Source organism: Passer domesticus, chromosome 5, assembly GCF_036417665.1.
Source record: "Passer domesticus isolate bPasDom1 chromosome 5, bPasDom1.hap1, whole genome shotgun sequence".
Taxonomy (NCBI): Eukaryota; Metazoa; Chordata; class Aves; order Passeriformes; family Passeridae; genus Passer; species Passer domesticus.
The window spans coordinates 42,492,437-42,510,442 of NC_087478.1; the positions used below are offsets into that span (position 1 = coordinate 42,492,437).

The 18,006-nt window shown below is 36.3% G+C and overlaps 1 long non-coding RNA gene across 1 annotated transcript; it reads left to right on the plus strand.

The window, feature by feature from the left end:
- The first annotated feature begins 3,119 nt into the window (after positions 1–3,119).
- On the plus strand, positions 3,120–9,132 carry LOC135300354 (uncharacterized). The gene is made up of 2 exons (XR_010362247.1): positions 3,120–6,781; positions 8,768–9,132. It is a non-coding gene; the product is annotated as an uncharacterized LOC135300354 (long non-coding RNA).
- Positions 9,133–18,006: the final 8,874 nt, after the last annotated feature.

Below are 18,006 nucleotides of genomic sequence, written 5' to 3' on the forward strand. Positions count from 1 at the left end.
TGTTTTTCTGTCTAACTATATTTTCTCCTCCCACAGGTTTATAGAGGTGCAGGCTTATTTAGCTTTTATGGACTCTTACAAGATGCTGTCCATTTCTGTGATCAACCTCAGAGCCTTTCCTGGCATGTGCTCCAGTGTTAATTCATCCTTTATGAACACAGAACAGTAGAATATTACACATTATTGCTCAAAAATTATACTAATGCCTTCCTCTCTGTTCTGTCATAAACAATTTCCTCACTCTTTGTGTATAACTGCACATAACATATCCTTCATTTAATCTCACCAAACTAAATTGGAGAAATGAATACAATAGACTCGGGTGCTTACTTGCACTGTCCTTACAGTCCATTCTAGTGGGACTAACAGATGGGAGGCTCCTTTCTGCCTCCTCATCACAATCATAGGCCTAGGTCATGCTTGCTGCAGCCATTTCATTAAGATCTGCCTTCCAGGCATTAATAAATTTCAGTCTGTTTATTACAGTTATATTTCCACCCATGCACATTGTCTGAGGTAGCAGACTGCTTTTTTCAGAAAATCTTCATCAGCCCCTGTCAGGTGACCTGAGAAGCAAAATTATCTCAGCCCTGAGAGGATCTAATTCAAGTTAGGCCAGTACATACCAAACCACCAGAGTGCAGGTAAGTTTGGCTTCTTTTAAACAAAGAGGAAAGCTCTGCATTCTAAATCTTGCCTATGAAAAAAATATTTTAAACTTGTTCTCCGTGCCTCATTCTCTCTAAAAATAAAAATTAAGAAATAATTTTTAAAAAAAGTAAGGTGTGGGTTAAACTTTTCAAGAGAAGCAGAATTGCAGGGTCATCAGTCACTTATGAAAACAGGACTTCAGAGCTTTGAAATTTACAGTCAAGTAAGTTTCTAAATTAGAGAAGACACTGAAGCAGAGCTTCAGCAGTAGAGCTGGCCATCTGATAGCCCAAAAATAGCCATTAGCAAAGCAAATATAACTCCAAAGAGATGTAATCTATTTAGAAGTACTTTGGAAGGTAGAAGGTGATGGAAAGAGAGGAAAATCTAATGTAGAGACCACTTATAACTTATGATGTAAATGAAATATGATCCCATGGCATCTTGAAGCTTGGGTTATATTTGTCCATGAGATATCAGCTCCCAATCTTCTAGAGAGTTAGAGTTATAGAGTTAGGACAGCATTGTAACAGTAGTTTATTTTGTCCACACTCCCTAAAATTTTGAAGGAAAGTGAGGTGAGAGTTATAAAACAAAGTGTGAGAAATTATCCTTTTATACTGAGCAATCTGCTGCTTGGTGCTCTTTAGTCCTCTTTGCAGTTATATTGTTTTCAAGAAAACTTTGTTTCTGTCCTGACATTTATCATGTCACTACAGTCATCAATATGTGAAAGCTTTTTTCCAAATCCCATTTCAACTACCATTCCTCCTATCTTCCATTTCTTGAAGCAAATATATGATGTGAAGAATGGTGGAAGGTAGTATTTTTTTCTTTGAATATAATAAAGTCTACAGAACTAAAATAGGCTGTAAAAAAAATCTCATTTTCTGTCTTTTGTAACCACAGTTCTACCTCCTACTTAGAGTAATGGTGAATGTTCATAGAAAGAAACCAAATGGCAATCCAATATTAGGTAAATTAACTGTAGCTAAACTTAAAGAATAAATATCAGTTCACTGAGAACTTACCCTCAATTCATTGGCAAATGTTACCCTCAGTATCTTGATATATATACATTGCTACATGTTCTTCTAATTCTCAGCAAAATGGATTTGCCTCCTTTCTCATTACGATTCTATGATTGTACTCCATCTGAATACAGTTACTCTAAAGAAAGAGATGCTTACCCTTTGGTTGAGGTTATATTTTTAGAGTGTCAGTTATAAAGATATACTAAATCTGTAGCTCCCTTTTGCTGGATAATAAACATAGCCCAACAGCTGAAAAGATATATTTACAATCTTCCCCCAGAATCCTCCCAACCCCTTACTGCTAAGAAAAACAAGTGGGCCACTGCAGCATGTCCCAGAACTATTTTGGTATTGGGGAAAGTGCAAGTTCCAAAGCAGTGTGGAAAAATGCCCTGCCAGCTGCTCCCCTCTCATTCCAGTGCTGGCTTAACAGTCTTCCCTGGTCAACTGCTAGATAAAAGCACTTTCAGATAACTTGCTTCTACATCATTAGTGCCACATCCACAGAGATTTTTAGGTGTCTAAAGGCTTAAAGGTTCAAATGAATTGCTGGACGCTAATCAAGTATCATACCTCAGCTGACCTAGAGGAATTGGCTGTGTAAGTCAACAAAAAAAACTGCAATGCAACTCCCAGCAGCCCAGCTCCCTCCACCAGGGAACACTCGCTCGCGTTGCTGTGCCTGCCACAGACTGAGGAGAGCACGGAGGCCTCCTGAGGCCCAGAAACGCGTCACCTCAGCTGGCTCTGCCCCGAGGAACGTTTGCATTCATAAATATAAATCTGCTTTCAAAGCTCTGGCACCCGAAAGTCATTGATGCTTTAGCTCTCAGCAGTGCTGTCAGCCACGTGCCGGGCGTTCCAGCTCACTGCATGCCGAGAGCTCGGCTTAGCTGAGCCTTTCCCATCTCGGGCCTGCTGACCACAAGCCACGGCCTAGGCCTGGGCTGTCCAGAGCATGGCCCACTAAGGGAGGAAGCAAGCAGCTACTCAGCCGAGGGGATTCAAACACAGATTCTTACCTTCTTCTTGGAAGAATGAGGGCCTTTTAAAGGGAATTTATAATGCAGCTCATGCTTCTAAAGAAAACTTTAAAAATGTGAACCTCCAGTGAGTCAAAAGCCTTGAAAAGCAAACCAATGTCAAATGCATGTGAATTTTTTTCTAGACCACATGAGCTCCTGGATTCATATATATGGCATTAATGACAGTAATAAGTGCCAGGATGACAATAACATGATGTGCCAGAGCATGCTGAAACTGATTCAATCTGGAGAAGAAAAAGGCAAAGTAGTTGGCTGGTCTGTATGAACTGCACCTAAACACCGTTTCTGAGTCAAGCTGGACGCAAAAGCCAGACAGACATGGTCTGGCTGCTAATGCTGCAACATTACTGCTTCCCTGTCCAGAAGGCAGTTGTGAAGGTAGCATAATAGGTAGCATCACCTCTTTGATTTCTTCAAATCAAAGCTTTTCATCAGCATTAGAACCTCTTCTTTCTTCAGAATGAGCTTCAAGCTGCGGATAAGTTGCAAATGTCAAATGTAGAACTGAAGCTGACTTACATCAAAACTCAATAGCTATAACCAAAGTAGCACTGCAAATGCTTCAGCTACCACACAGTACCAGCGTATGGCCCAGATGTGAACAGCTAGAGCCAAATCCAACACTTCTGTATTTTCAGTGTTGTTGTCTAGGTTAGCTAGATCTATATGTGAGCATTACTATCCCACCTGTAACTGAAATGTAGTAAGAGGGAGTTATCATTACAGCTCTGAACTCATATAGACAACAAAATTAGCAATTTGACTTCAAAACTACTTGAGACACTAGATTTTTCTTAGTAGGCTAGGTTTTATTATAAGCCATGGATCACAACTGGAAGGACATTGCAATGCAGCAAGGTGCCATGAAAAAGCTGAGAAGCATCCAAGGAATTACGTCTATCTCAGTGCAAACTGTGCCAAACTTCTAAAACATCCTGTAGTCTTCTATTTCAAAATGAAGCTGGATATTCACTATTCTACATTTTGATTGCCTAACTTAATGCTCTTATAAACTCAGACTATACTAAAGTTTAAGGGGAGGAAGTTAAGCTGTGAGAAACTCCTAATAGCCTGCCAAGACGAATAATTTTCCCTTTATATTTTTTCAAAAGCAATATAGTACAATACAGCAACATGAAACTCTACTTTGCAGTACAGGTATATATTAAAGGTCAACTATATTTCATAGGCTTGCAGTCCCACTGAGAAACTGTTTTGAAAAAAACACTGGTGATACAAGCATCCAGGAAAGAATCACAGATTAACAAAATGCTAAAATTTAAAAATGTCTCAGAATTTCTGGGATTTTTCAGCCTCTACTCAGTTTCAGCTCTAATGTTTTTATAAGCAATAATCAAGAGGCCTGTTGCAGACAGAGAGGGATGAAGCTATGAAATAGCACAGCCACCTGCCTATCAATTAACCCTGAGCACCATTGGAAATGTTACTGCCACCATATCACCTGTCATATGTTCACATCTGGTATAATATGAATTTTTTTTCAAATATATTCAGATGCTTCTTGAGGGCTTTGGTTTTTGTCTGCCAGTAAGTAAATTCTATCTTCAGTTTCCAGCTCAGGATTGAATGCTGGGAGCTTCTGCTACAACTTCCATCTGCAGAACTTCTTGTGTGGGCAGCTGCACAAGAAACTCTTCAAACTCTTCTGCAGCTCAGAAGACATTGATGCCTGTGTTTGCATAATGTAGTGACAGTAGATATAAACACTGAGCATGTTTTACATTTCATTTCAGAGGATATGAACTATAGGCATCCAGAAGACAGGACAGAAATTCCACAGAGGAAAATCCAGAGTCACTGCTGTTACCTCACCTTTACAGCAATAGTAACTCTAAAATATGCCATCACACAAATTCTGGATTTAAAAACTTTTTTTTTAATAGAGGGGGGCATTTAGATTTAATTGCACACAAACATAGAATAAACCAAGAAACAAGCAGCTTTCTAAAATACAATTGCAAAATGCATGATGCTGTTTGCAGAAAGGACTATCTTAAGTTAAAAAGTGAGAAACAATATGTATCATGCACTAACACATCTGTGGCTGATACAGAATTAAATAAAAAAAAAGATGACACACAGAAACTAAGGAGTCTTTGCTGTGGGTTACTGTCAATGGAAAGCTCAACTTGACTGTCACAAAGAAGAAGCTGTCAGCAAACCCATCGCTGCTCATGGCCAGAGGGCTGACTAGCACTGTTCAAACAATGGGTGGGACCAACATGAGAAAGGAAATGGAACCCAAAACGTGCTGTTTGATTCCATCCCAGCCATGGTTCCTCCCAGTAACATTGTTCTGCAGCCTAGCCAGAAGCCATATCCACATAAGCCGTGCCTTTAATCACCCAATTCCTATTGATTTCAATGGGAATCAGGCTCCTAAATGCCTTTGTCAGTCTTAGCTTTACTGATGTTGCCTTCAAACAGCAGTGAGAAGCTTTTGTACCACCCTGTTGCTGCTTCAACACCTTTCCAGGAGAAAGGAGGAAAACTACATGCATGTCTTAGGTGTGATTCTTTCCATTTTGCAAGGAGATAACCACAAAGCCAGCACAAAAGGAGACATCAGAAAGCATACAATTATGTATGGCTTTTAACACAAAGTGACAGCAGTGGCTGGCTATGTCAGCATACCTTTCCCAGAAACTCTGACAGCATATTCAAATATTAAGGAAATTCCTAATCACCTCTTACTTTCACACATTTTTGAAAATTAGATTTAAGACTATGCAATTGTGTTATATTTCACAGCTATTTTACATGTAAAATGTTGGGCACAGTTATCCTGGCTGTCAAGCAGTTTCATTGCAGCAGTTTATAACACCACAAGGAAATGTGTATTTAAGGGGTGACTCTTTTTAGAGTTATGTTCTGTTAGTGTTCTATCCCCCTTATGAGAGATGATTGAAGAAAAAAAGAAAAATAACATATGGCAGCCATTGCCAAAGTAAACACATCTTGTTTTGAAAACCTGCATGCTCCTCAGTTACTTTAAGAGTAAAAAGAGCTTTTAAAAAATCAATTCCATTTGCTGCCTCCTGGGTTTTGATTTTTTGGTTTTGGGTTTTTATTTTTTCTGGCAATTAACCATTGTTGTTGGCATTACAAAGATCTGACATTCATTAAAAAAAAAAAAAGCAGCTGCGCTGGAAATCATGAATGTCAAAGAAAATTGAGAATGCTAGCACATGCTGAGTCGTTCTCCAGCATATTAACAGAAATGCATTCCAAAAGCAGGTTTTATCCTAAGAAACCCTGATCAGGGGTAGAAATTCTTATTGCTATGGAAAAAGAGATAAATATACAAAATGAGAGTCATTATTTATATTACTTTCAATGCTTAAAGTCTTAAATGGTTCATGGACACACGACCACAGACATCACTTATTTTTGCATGCCACGTGTCATCACAGGCTGTCAGCAGTGACAGCTGACTGACAGTTTATCTCCTTTTGCATAAATGAGACATTGCTACTGGTCAGACTATCCTGCTTCCAATGGAAAAAAAAATGTTTCTTTCTAGAACAAGGACTTTAAAATTAGGACTTAAAATGTCATCTGGTCCACTGCTCTACTCCAAGGCAGGACTGCTAGGGTTTAAATGGTATTCTGACATTTTTTGAGTCTATATGTGATTATGAGAACATATAAGTGAAATCAAACCTCCCCATCCCAGAAGAGGCTTCTACAAACAAGTTATGAAAAAAAATATTAAGAACTGATAGTCTAGGAGTTGCACTTTAATTACATGTTCTGATCTCTGGCAGGCTGTTGTAAGCTGACTGTTGTGTCTTGAAAGTGATGTTTTAAGTTTGAAAATTCCTGAACACAGGAATGCTTAGGTCTGTAGTCCTTGCCATTGGCTTACAACACTGGTGCACTGATCTGGTACACTGTTAGCACATCAGAACAGTGACCAACAATTGTCTAAAAAAACAATACAGAGAAATACCACACTCATTTTCTTCACCTGTAAGAAATTTTGTACTAACACACTGATACCATTAGACTGCTATGACCAGCTTGCAGGTGAGCAAGTAGTCCTTTCTAATCAGTGAATAATAAAAATTAATGTTTAATCAATCAGGTGATAGAAGTGTCATCTAAGTAACTGAAAGCTTTGTGTTCCTCCTGAAGACAATGTGATTTTAAGCCTGTTTTCATAAGATGCCTTGAATAAACTTATTTCCCTTCTGGAGATATTTTTATTTCCTAACTGCAATCTTACCAATTACTTCTATGTAATAAAAGTGTCAAACTGTAAAAAACATAAAGCTAAGCACATTTTCAGAGTTTTTCTCCTGTTTAGTCATCACATTTTGGGAACAAAATGTTGGCTCTTGGTTAAAGAGGAAGTATCAGAAATACCATATGCAACGAGGTTCCCAAAATGGTAGCTGGTAGCTGCAGCAAATGCTTTTACTGATGCAAAAACAAAAATCTTAATCCACGTGGGCAAATTAAGTACTATTCTTAGTAACTGCAGGTAGTATAAATGTATGCATCATAAAATCATATTTGTGGGTTTTTTTTTATTTTTGCCATTCATATCTGCCTTACCCTTTTTTCATACCTGCCTTTCCCTTTCAGTTCCATTCTTTTTCTCAATGCTCATTCTTGTTGTTTAAGTTTTCAGAAATTCTTTCTATGGTTCCACTTCACTTGCAGTTCTGTCCAGAACTCACTGCTTACATGTTCTCAAACAACAACAATTTTATTCTTGAAAAGAGCTGAGGAGAAAAAGCAATAAAACAAAACAAGCTAATTTGCAACTATTTCAGTTTCCCAAAGAGGGCAATTTGAGAAGTTTACACTGCTGGAAGAGGGAGACTTTTTAAAGGAAAGTTCAAAATTTTTGTATGCTATTTCAAAACAAAACAAGACTTACTAGATTTACCTTATCCTTGCAAAATAATTCTCTAGTATTTACAGAGCCCAGTCTGGCCTGGATTACTGTTTGAAAATATTCCTTCAGTATCGCAGCTAGTCTGAGTCTACTTAAGTGACTCTTGATGAGTCATTGAAGTTACTACTTAAATTATCTACTTATGTCATTTTGATGTTCATTTCTGCACAAGATTACCATTAAAGTAATAGAAATAATGCTGCTAGATAAGCCAGTGATCCTGTTGTTTCCAGAAGCACTTGTAAAAAAGAAAATCCTTCAAAGGATGTTATAAGAAACCCTAATGTGACAAGTTCTAGAACTGTCTGACCATGTGGGAATTTTTTTTTTAATTACAGGAAATTCATTATTTTTACATCAAATGCTCAGACTTGATTTCAGTTGTCCCAAGTTTCTACTTCTATATCCATATTGCAAAACATAGTATCAGAGACAGATGTGAGAATGTTGAGAATGTAAAATTTAATTTTGCTTGAACTTTCATAAGACATCCACATTTACCTTACTAAGAAAAATGTTTCAGAAATACAGATATAGAGATAATTTGAGTAGTATAAAACAGTGCACCATGTGGGAAAACCGCCATGGGCCAAATCCTGCAGGTTTTCAATTCTGACAATGAAAAATACAGAAAAATACAGGACTGATTTATTTTTTAGTAGGAGGTGAGAAGGGGAAAAGAATTACCAAATATTGAAGGTTTTTATGTGTGACAAAAATCCACAGTATTACTACCTATATCCATTGAATCTCTCTTAGGAGTCTTCTGCTCCCTTAAAAATGCATACTGAAAATACTACTCTACATATCAGAACAAATATAATTAGCACATACTGTCAAATAAATATTCTATCCAGCACCAGTAAAGAGTAAGTACAACATTGTCACCAAATTATAGAAAGTCACCAAGATATACAATAGGAGATGAGGGCAGACAGTAGATCCTACTTCCCATCTCTGGACTGACACACAATCAATAATCAGCTTGGCTAAAATTCTGAGTGGGAAGAATTAACACACCAGACTTATACTAAGGAATACAGCTCACTAAAATGAGGCACAGGAGAAAGAAAATAGCCATTTGATCACTTCTGCATTTTTCTCTCCAGAATTCAGCCTGCCATGCTCTGCAACATCTTTACAGCATCCACTAAACGTCCTGGAAGATCTCCTAAAGGGAATGGAGACCATTAACTCTGATCATCCATCCCAGGAAAGGCATTTTCATAGGTAATCCTATATCATCCTGTATGTTTTTCTACAGTGGAATAACTCAGATATAATATTATAGTTCAAGAGAGTCGCTGAATATGTTTCAAGACTTAGAACTTGTGTGAAGGAGAAACATTTATACATCTTTTACAAGCTCATTCAGGCTATTCAGTGAGGCTGTTTGAAACTGAAGAGCAACGGAAGCATCAAAATAGGTGAAATGTAAACAAAATGCAAATTAAATACTAGAAATATAAATCAATTAGCAGCTTCCTGGCTTTTGGTTTGGGTTTTTTGTTTTTGTGGTTTTGTTGTTGTTGTTATTACTGCTGTCTGTTGGATTACAGTCAACTACAATAAAGGGTGAAGCAATCTTTGAGCAGACCAGCCCTTCCACATAGCAGAACAACCATAACTGCCCTTCTATTAGCAATGCTTATGGCTCACACAACTTCCTTGCTATCAAGATAAGCTTATCACTGTAGAAATAGGCAGGCATAAAGGGAAGAAAGGAAGAGCAGGAAGGGAACTGGGAAACACAGAATTCTTTAAAAGCAAGCATTCAGCTGTGTCTCTCTTTTCCCTTAATAAAAATTCATTGCCCCTTCAGCATACCCCAGGAGATTCATCCATTCCCTGGCACAACCCTCTATACCTACTCTGAGGTTGGCTGCACATATTGCCTTACGTGTTTCTCAGCACATTCTTTTCCCCACACTCACTCAATCACACCCTCTTCTTCCTCTAGTACTCTTCAACTTTTACAGCACAAATATATTACTCACAGAGCTGAAGTTTCAAGTTGTTAGATGTGGATATCATCAAGTACAAATGATGAAGGTCAGTGTGTTAAGAAGCTTTTTCTTGTGGCTGCAGAAAGAAAATGTGGAGTATACATTGTTAGCAGCTGATGAAGTAGAGCCATCCAATGGTTCACATGAAAAGTCAAACATGAAAGAACATCCTCTTTGAGTTTATATTGTATCACATTGAACAGGTGCTCCAGAGTTCTTATGATTGAAATAACATTATTTAAGTAGCTGGATTCATAAAGTATTACTCAAAAAGAAAATATATCAAAGTATATTTTCTTTATATCATTTTACATTTAAAGTCTATTCACTAAGAAAGGCAATGAGGTAACAAACTGTACATCAAGTTGAAGCTCATAAGGTGGAAAATGCTTGATAGCTATAGACATGAAAGATGTCTTCAAATACCTGCCAAGGCAGAAAAGTTATGGTTGCATCTCTAGAATTTTACAATCCTTAACATAAGAATGAATTTTACAGTACCTTTAGAAATTAATCTACTGAAGCAATTTCTCTGAATGAATCAAAATCATTGTAACAAGAAAAACACTGAAAGAACCAATCTTACCTTAAAATAAACTACCATTTCTATATAATGTGCACACACAGTATTTAAAAACTGTTGAGAATGGGTAGTGTCAGCATCAATTTTAAATTTGTATAGTAAAGTACTTGTACTACGTGTTCATTCTTTGTTATTTAGACTTTATTATAGAAGAGGCCTGTACATTGAGTTCAAATGGGGACAAATTGAACAGCAGACATTACTTCATAGTTAAAAGGGACTGCTGCAGTGTCATTAAATGAGGAAAGCATGCCACTGGAGTCAACACAAAACAATTCATATGTAATTATTATTAATTTTCTGAGATCTAGAATGAAATGGTTTTATGATCTCTAATACTAGGGCAACACTACACATCAAACTCACAACACTCTTACTCAGCATAATACCAATTCCACAACTGGACCTATTCAGGTCCCTTTCACATACATGAAAGGTCCAAAAAGACTTCACAGACCTTTGACAAAGTCCATCTGGCAGCAGTTTAGATATAAATACTACATAAAACTGATACAAAGACGATAACACTTCCCAAGGTAAATGAAAAGATAAAAGGAAAAATCTTTGAGGTAATCAGAGAAAATCAGAAAAGGAAAGAGAGATAAAAGCAAAAAAAAAAAGCAAATGCTCACCATTTATATTGCAGAATTTTAATGCATGTGTTCAGTTTTTATTTATTTTAGTGTACTTTGTTTGGTGCCCTTACAATGCATCTCTAGAAATTATCTGCACTTCTGGTCCTACTATCAGGGGAAAAACAGCACCCATTTGCAAAAAGTCCAAGTATTCAATGGCAAAATCTGGTTTCAGCCACAATTCAAGGTAAGTATCTTGAGTCTAATATATGATTTCAAAAGACATGTCACTACTTTAAATATCAACAAATTTTCAGTTGCAAATACAACTGATCTTTTAGCATTTCCATAATCAGGATATGACTTGTGAAGCCTATGCCTTCTAACCAACCTAAACTAGATTTGTCCTCAGTCAAATTCTAAATCCTATTTCAAACTTAATTTAAACCACTACATCTTCATTTCCTTTAGAACTCAAACTGACAACATCTGTAGTAAAGCACTGTCCTTGCTGAATCACTCTTACAAGCTTCCTGCTAATACTAACAATCCATGAGATTTTTGGTCTTTCCCTAGGATTAGTGTTCATTATTCTGGCAGAAGGAAAGAGTGGCAAATGCTGAACTTCATTGTCACTAGGGAAAAAAAGAAAAGGTTGTTTGTGACATCTTTTATGCTTCAAGTAATGCATTGCTATGCCCAGAATTTTCTTTCCTATATAAAGATACCTTATCTAAACTCTTAAAAATAGTAACAGTAAGGTTCAGGAAATAATATAAAAATCATAAGAAAGTTCACCCTTTTCCATCCTGTGAGAAATGTTAAAACTGGCTACTAAAATTAGAATTAAGGTGTACCCTAAATTCATATCCCAGAGTTTTAATTTATATACGTGTAACTTATGGAGATACACCGTCTTTTAAGAAATTTTATTTTTTTCACCTACCCTCTGTCCACAGTACAATATTAAGTACTCATTCAGAAGAATAATTTTTAATTTAATCAGAAATTTTACTAATTTATTACTACTTTATCCAAGAAAAAGTAATATTAAAATTTATGTTAAATGGAAAATAAAGCTTTATAAAGTCAAATTTTAATTTAAATATGCATAACACTGCTAAAATGTTGTAAGCCCTCTACATTACACTGGACCTATTGAGAATGAGAAGAACTCAGCAGCATCCCTGAAAATTCACATGCATGGTCACATAAGTAAGGGAGCACTGAGATAAAGCTGAAAATAATATTTTTGGAAATCTTACTATAAAGATAGAGCTCCAATGTCATAACGTAAATCAACTAAGATTACATGAACAGTTCTATATAATATAGTCAGTGAAGTAAACTTACAAAGCTTGCACAAGCATAGTGGAAGGATGGAATTTGTTGCACCAGTTATTTAATTTAATAGGACAACAAATGAAGTAATACAGCCAAGGTAGAATATTTTTTAAAAAGTCAACTTCAGACAAGGGTATAACCTGAAGAGGCATTGTCTATCAATATGAGCAACAGGCAGATCAGATAAATCCTAAAACAATAACAAAACTTTTCCTTCTTCCTGAGAAGCACTTATTACCAGAATAGAAAACAATTTTATTCTATGGAGGAATCCAAAGCAGCTGGATTTCATCCCAAACCCAGGAAATAGGGAGCTCTAATAAAACAACGGACAGATCAACTCTTACTGTGGCTCAGCTTTAGAAGCACTAACAATAGAAAAGGTATCAATTTACAGCATACTTACAGTAAACACCACTGCCATCAATATTTTAACAGTAATTACCTATAGTAAAATCTGAGCCTCATTGCACTGAAAGATGTGAAGCTGTTAACACACAGCTCAACGACAATTGAATTACAGAATCAAACACCCCCAGTCTTTGATTTGAATTGTCCATATTTATTGTTTCTCAGGACAAAGTTCAGTAACCATTTACTCAGCTTCTACTGGAAACAAACAGTATTTACATTATTATGAAGTAGTAACCAAAGCCTGATATACTAACTTTGGGGAAAGTCCAGGAGGAAAACTTGATTTTACTCTGCATAACTGTATTTTTTGTATAAGTGCAATTTTTTTTTTATATTCTTAAATTTGGAAAATTGAACTTACTATTAAGAAAAACTATATCATTGGTGAATGTTTCTCAAGATTACCTACACACAAATAGTGGACTACTCTCATACTAGCTGCATGAGAGGAAAAATATTTACAAAAAGGAACAAGTTTCAATGGATAGTTTTCAAAATATGCAATTTAAATAATTTACATTTAAATAAATGTAAATATTTAAATAATTCATGTGGGTTTATGAGCAATAAAGGAAAGCACTCACTCAGAGCACTTGTCAGAGTAACAACCAGAAGTTCCCTACTTGGCTTTTCCTAATTTGGAGCTCACTGGGTCTCAATGCTCCAACCATCCAACCATTCTGACGATCTTTCTCAAGTACAGATTCTGTCTCACAGGTCCTGGAAAGTTATGGATATAATCTGTCAAGATAAATACAATTCTTCAGTAAAACTGAAGTTGAAGCTGGCTAGCTCTAATAACATATTCATGTTTGAATCCATCTCCCATACTAATACCATTTTTTTGTGGCCATACACAGAAAACATGTTTCACCTGCTCAGAAGTTGAGCAAAAGAACCCAAAGCATACAGAAATCACTAGGCTAAAATCCAGAGCCACCACAGTGATTTCCTACTGGTACCAACATGTACATTTATATGCAAATCTTCCATTTGCCCACAGACTGTCCTTGCGATTTTCTGTGTGCAAAAACAAACCAGGAACACATCTGTGCCTTTGACCTCAGCAGAGCCCTCAGGCACAGCTTAAATGCTACCTTCTGCTGGCCTCTTAACACCAGGAGGTTCAACTCTTAAATTGCAAACAGCTCTGCTGCATATATTTAGTAACAGCAGCCAAACCACAGTCTGAAACAAAAGCACTGAAATGTAAGTGATAATACCAGGCCCCACTGTAATTTGGTTCCAAAGCCAGTAACACATTCAGTCATCAAATATTCCCGTAGAAACAGAGCAATGATCAGCTTGCACGTCTGGATGCTTTCAAGTAGCCCATAATCAATCATAAAGATGATAATGACTAACTATGATTAAAATTTGTGGGTTACCTATTATAAATCTGCTCCACCCATACTGTTGACATATCTATCAGCATTTTGGAGTATTTTACAACCTAAATGATTCTATGACTTTATTATCTACTCTGTTTTAAAGGTAGCTTCCTTAACAAGAAATGTTAAGCCTGACTAAATGTATAAGGGTCAAGAACCCTTAGAATTAAGTCTAAACCCTTTTGGAATTAAGTCTTCAGATGAAAACATGGAGAGAAGCACTCAGAGTTTTTTATTGCCTTCTGCCACCACACCTTTGCATAATCACTTTTTCCATTTACCTTTGAAATTCTACCAGCTATAAGAGCAAAATTTAATAAGTGTTTACTGCTCATGTGGAATTACCTTCAGTAATTATCTCTAACATTTCTTCAACTCACAGGGACACAAAATAACTTCCCCAGCTATTTAGCACATTTCCTCATAAAACATACCTTAGTCAAGCCCCCTGTGTTTCTGCCACAAATTATGTTTTTCTACAGTCAAAAAAGATGTGCATTGTCATTCAAACTCTTCTGCTAGATTTATGTAAAGTCATATCAGAAATAGACAGGGTCAAATAGTCAGTAACCTGACTACACAAACATAACAAAATAAACATAATAAATAAATAACCTGTTCTATGAGATTTGAGTGCCAAGTCTAGCCAAGAAGACTTTTGTTAGATTAGGAAAGAAGATTGCGTAAATGACATTCTATTCTTCCATTTTTGATGCACCTGATAATAATACAGCTACCTTTTTATTATTAACCTGGCTTCTAATAAGTAGGTTCTGCCAGAAAGAGCTGCATGGTTTTGATGTAGGGCCACTATAAACTCTTTCCCTCAGCCCATGGCTGGAAAACATACTGCATAGATTTAGCTAAACAGAACATGTGTCCATCTCTTGGCAACTCAGCTCATGGTCCAATTTCCTCTGTACATTAAACCAGGACACTGGAGCAGCTGGTATTTATTACAGGCTTGCTGCTGCTCTGGGAGTGATAACATCTTAACCACAGGTAGACCTCCAAAACCATTTGGGTATTTTCACAGCTTTGAATAAGTGAAGTCCTATCTTTCCAATAAGCCAAACTCCTCAAAACCTAGACATATTTCCTTTTTTATCCAGGAAACTGAATGAGGATCAACAAAGAACCCCATACTATCACAACCTTCATGGAGCCAGACTTCTAAATTTCTTTGCACATAAATCAGGATTTCATTGCAATCACTTAGAAGGCATAACTTCATCACTGAACAAGCATGTAAGTCAGTCATATAGCCTCTCCAAACTACACCCACTTGCACTATAAGTAGTCTACTACCAGAATTAAATCAAAACTTGAATTTAAAAAGTGTTATGGCAATGAATTTATAACTGAGGAGGAGAAAATACTAAGGACCCTATTGTGAAATGCACCTTTCATGGGAGGAATAGTTATGACTTTAAAACAAAACAAAAGGAGATACAATTAACAAAGTTTTATGCCCTTAGGAGCTTACCCCAAATTTAAAATTACATTATCTCACAGAAAACCTGAAATACCTAACACTGATCTTAATTTCTGCTTACTTATTTATGGCATTCAGACAAATCCTTCAGATTTTAGATTGTTTCTGTGAAAGAGAGAAGTATTAGTTCAAAAATTCTTCAGGTACTTTGAATGAAGTTGAGTGTTGTCAAAACAACTTTATCACAGAAGCCAAATAATATATGCTAAACAGTTATGTAAAGTTGTACGTCTATTTTGCTAAAAGTTCAATTTTAAGCAAATCCAAATCACAATTCACTGAACATTCTAAAAAGCACAAAAAACAGGCAGTTCTCTAAATATACAAAAAATAACATGCTCAGATGTCTACATTCAAACGAACATAATTGCATTTAATTGATTCCCCCTTTCAATTAAATGGTGACTATTATTCATCCCCATTCATAAGCATTTGATATTAATCCCTATCTTTACTGGCAGGGTCACTTTTACCAGACATCAAAGCAGTCCTAACTATACTTTTTGATAAAAGCCAAGATTATAAAGCTGGACTGGCAGACAGTAACAGTGTAATTGCATACAGTTCATACCTGTTGTTCAACAACAATAAACCGAAGGAAAAAAAATTGTTGGTAGCTGTAGCAGTGGTCCAGATTCACCTGAAAATTAGGGAGCCCTGTGGATGGTGAATGCAACTCCTATTATAGTGAGCATGTATGTGTACTCTCTTCAAAGTGCAGCTGACAACAACCAGGTGACAATCTGGCTCTAAGGGAAAAGATAATGCAGGACTTACTTAATAAAAGCTTCTTTATGTAGCAGCATGATTTAGAAATATGTAAGTGTTCCATTTTTCAAAGTTCTTCCTGTTCACTGTTTACCAGAAGAGAGTGCATGTATGAATTGGCAAGCCTTTTGCATATTTTTTGGCACTTAAAATTATTTTAAGACTAATGCTGGCATTTTCATAACTGCTAAATCATTAAAAAGATAATATTTTAAGTCTGCAGGGAAGCTAGCTTGGCACAGTTCTCACTTGCTTGCTTACCTAAAGTAATTTTTTTCCTGCCAAATATATAAAATCTCAGAAGAATCACTACTCCCTCCTATTGTATCTTGGTAGAGTAAATCAACTTAAATAAGAACTAACCCAATGAATTCTTATATTTTCTGTAAACCAGATGTTCTTATATTCACATATGTTCAAGACTTTTTTTCATGTTTTGGGAAAGCTGCTAACCAGTCTGGCTGTCAGGCTAAGCTTTCCAGCCTCAACACTGCAGTTACTGCAGCTTCTGCTGAAATGATGACAAGGCTGCAGCTCCAGGCAGCCTTTCACCTGGCCTCCCAGCAGCTGAATGAGGACCTACTGTTCCAAAAGCACAGGCTATGCAGCACTAGAGGGATGCATTCTTAAGACACTGTTCACTCCTGAACTTTGGGATTTTTGTGCTGGTTTAGCTGTTGAATAACAAAAAAATGCTATAAATGTGGCAGAGCAAATGATCACTTAGAATAATAACTAAAGACATTGGTTTCCCTAATATAAAGTCATTAACTGGATGTGCTATTTGAAGAGGTGACAAAAAATCTTAGGTATCCATTCCTCTCCAGAGCAAATATTAAGTAAAGGACTAAAAGTACCTCCAAAGCAAATATTTCTTTTTTATTAACCATAATAAACTAAGAGTGGCAAAGAAAGTCACATAAAACTTGCCAGAACATAGTTATTGAACACTGCAGTTTCTAATCTCAGCAATAAATGTAGGTCAAGGGAACTGGAAAATCTAATTACTCTGTAAATTTTTAAACCTGCTTCTTTCTTCTCAAGGAAAAGAAAATTGTTCCTTTGCATTTAAGCAGACTTCACTTCAAAGTGTAACTACAGCTAGGTGAGAAATAATTTTTGCCTGAATGTTGAGATTTTTGAACCTCCTTCTTTGCACCCTGGGTTGTATACTCAGCTCTAGATCACACTTGTCCTCAAGGTATCACCACCTACTTCACAATTACTAGAGCTAAAACACAAAATTCAGAGACACTCATCAGAAAAAAGCAGACAAAAAACCCCCCATCATTGAATAAAATAGATCTTTGGTACCACACTGCAGCAGTTCCTTTCAGTAATATATCCCATTTGATACCCACTATTCATACACTGCATTAAGAAAATACAAAGCAATGCACTGTTACGAAACTATTATGACTATAAGTAATTGATAGCATTGTAAATATCAATTATTTACTGATTATATGACTTTTCACACAGTTGATGCTGATTTCAGTCTATACACAGACCATATTACTTAGATTTACAAGAAAAAAAGAAGCAATTTAAAAAAATACAAAAACTTTGAAGATTCATGCTTCCTGATGACTCTAAAAACCAAGGATTGTTTAAAGATCACATTTCCAAACAAAAAAAAATTAGCCATTTCAGGCACTTAAGATGAATTCACAACACAATGAATCTCAGCTTCTCTCAAAACAAAAAGCAAAAACCAACCAAACAAAAAGATTAGAAGCTGTAACTACAGCCATCCACTGACTGGCCCATCT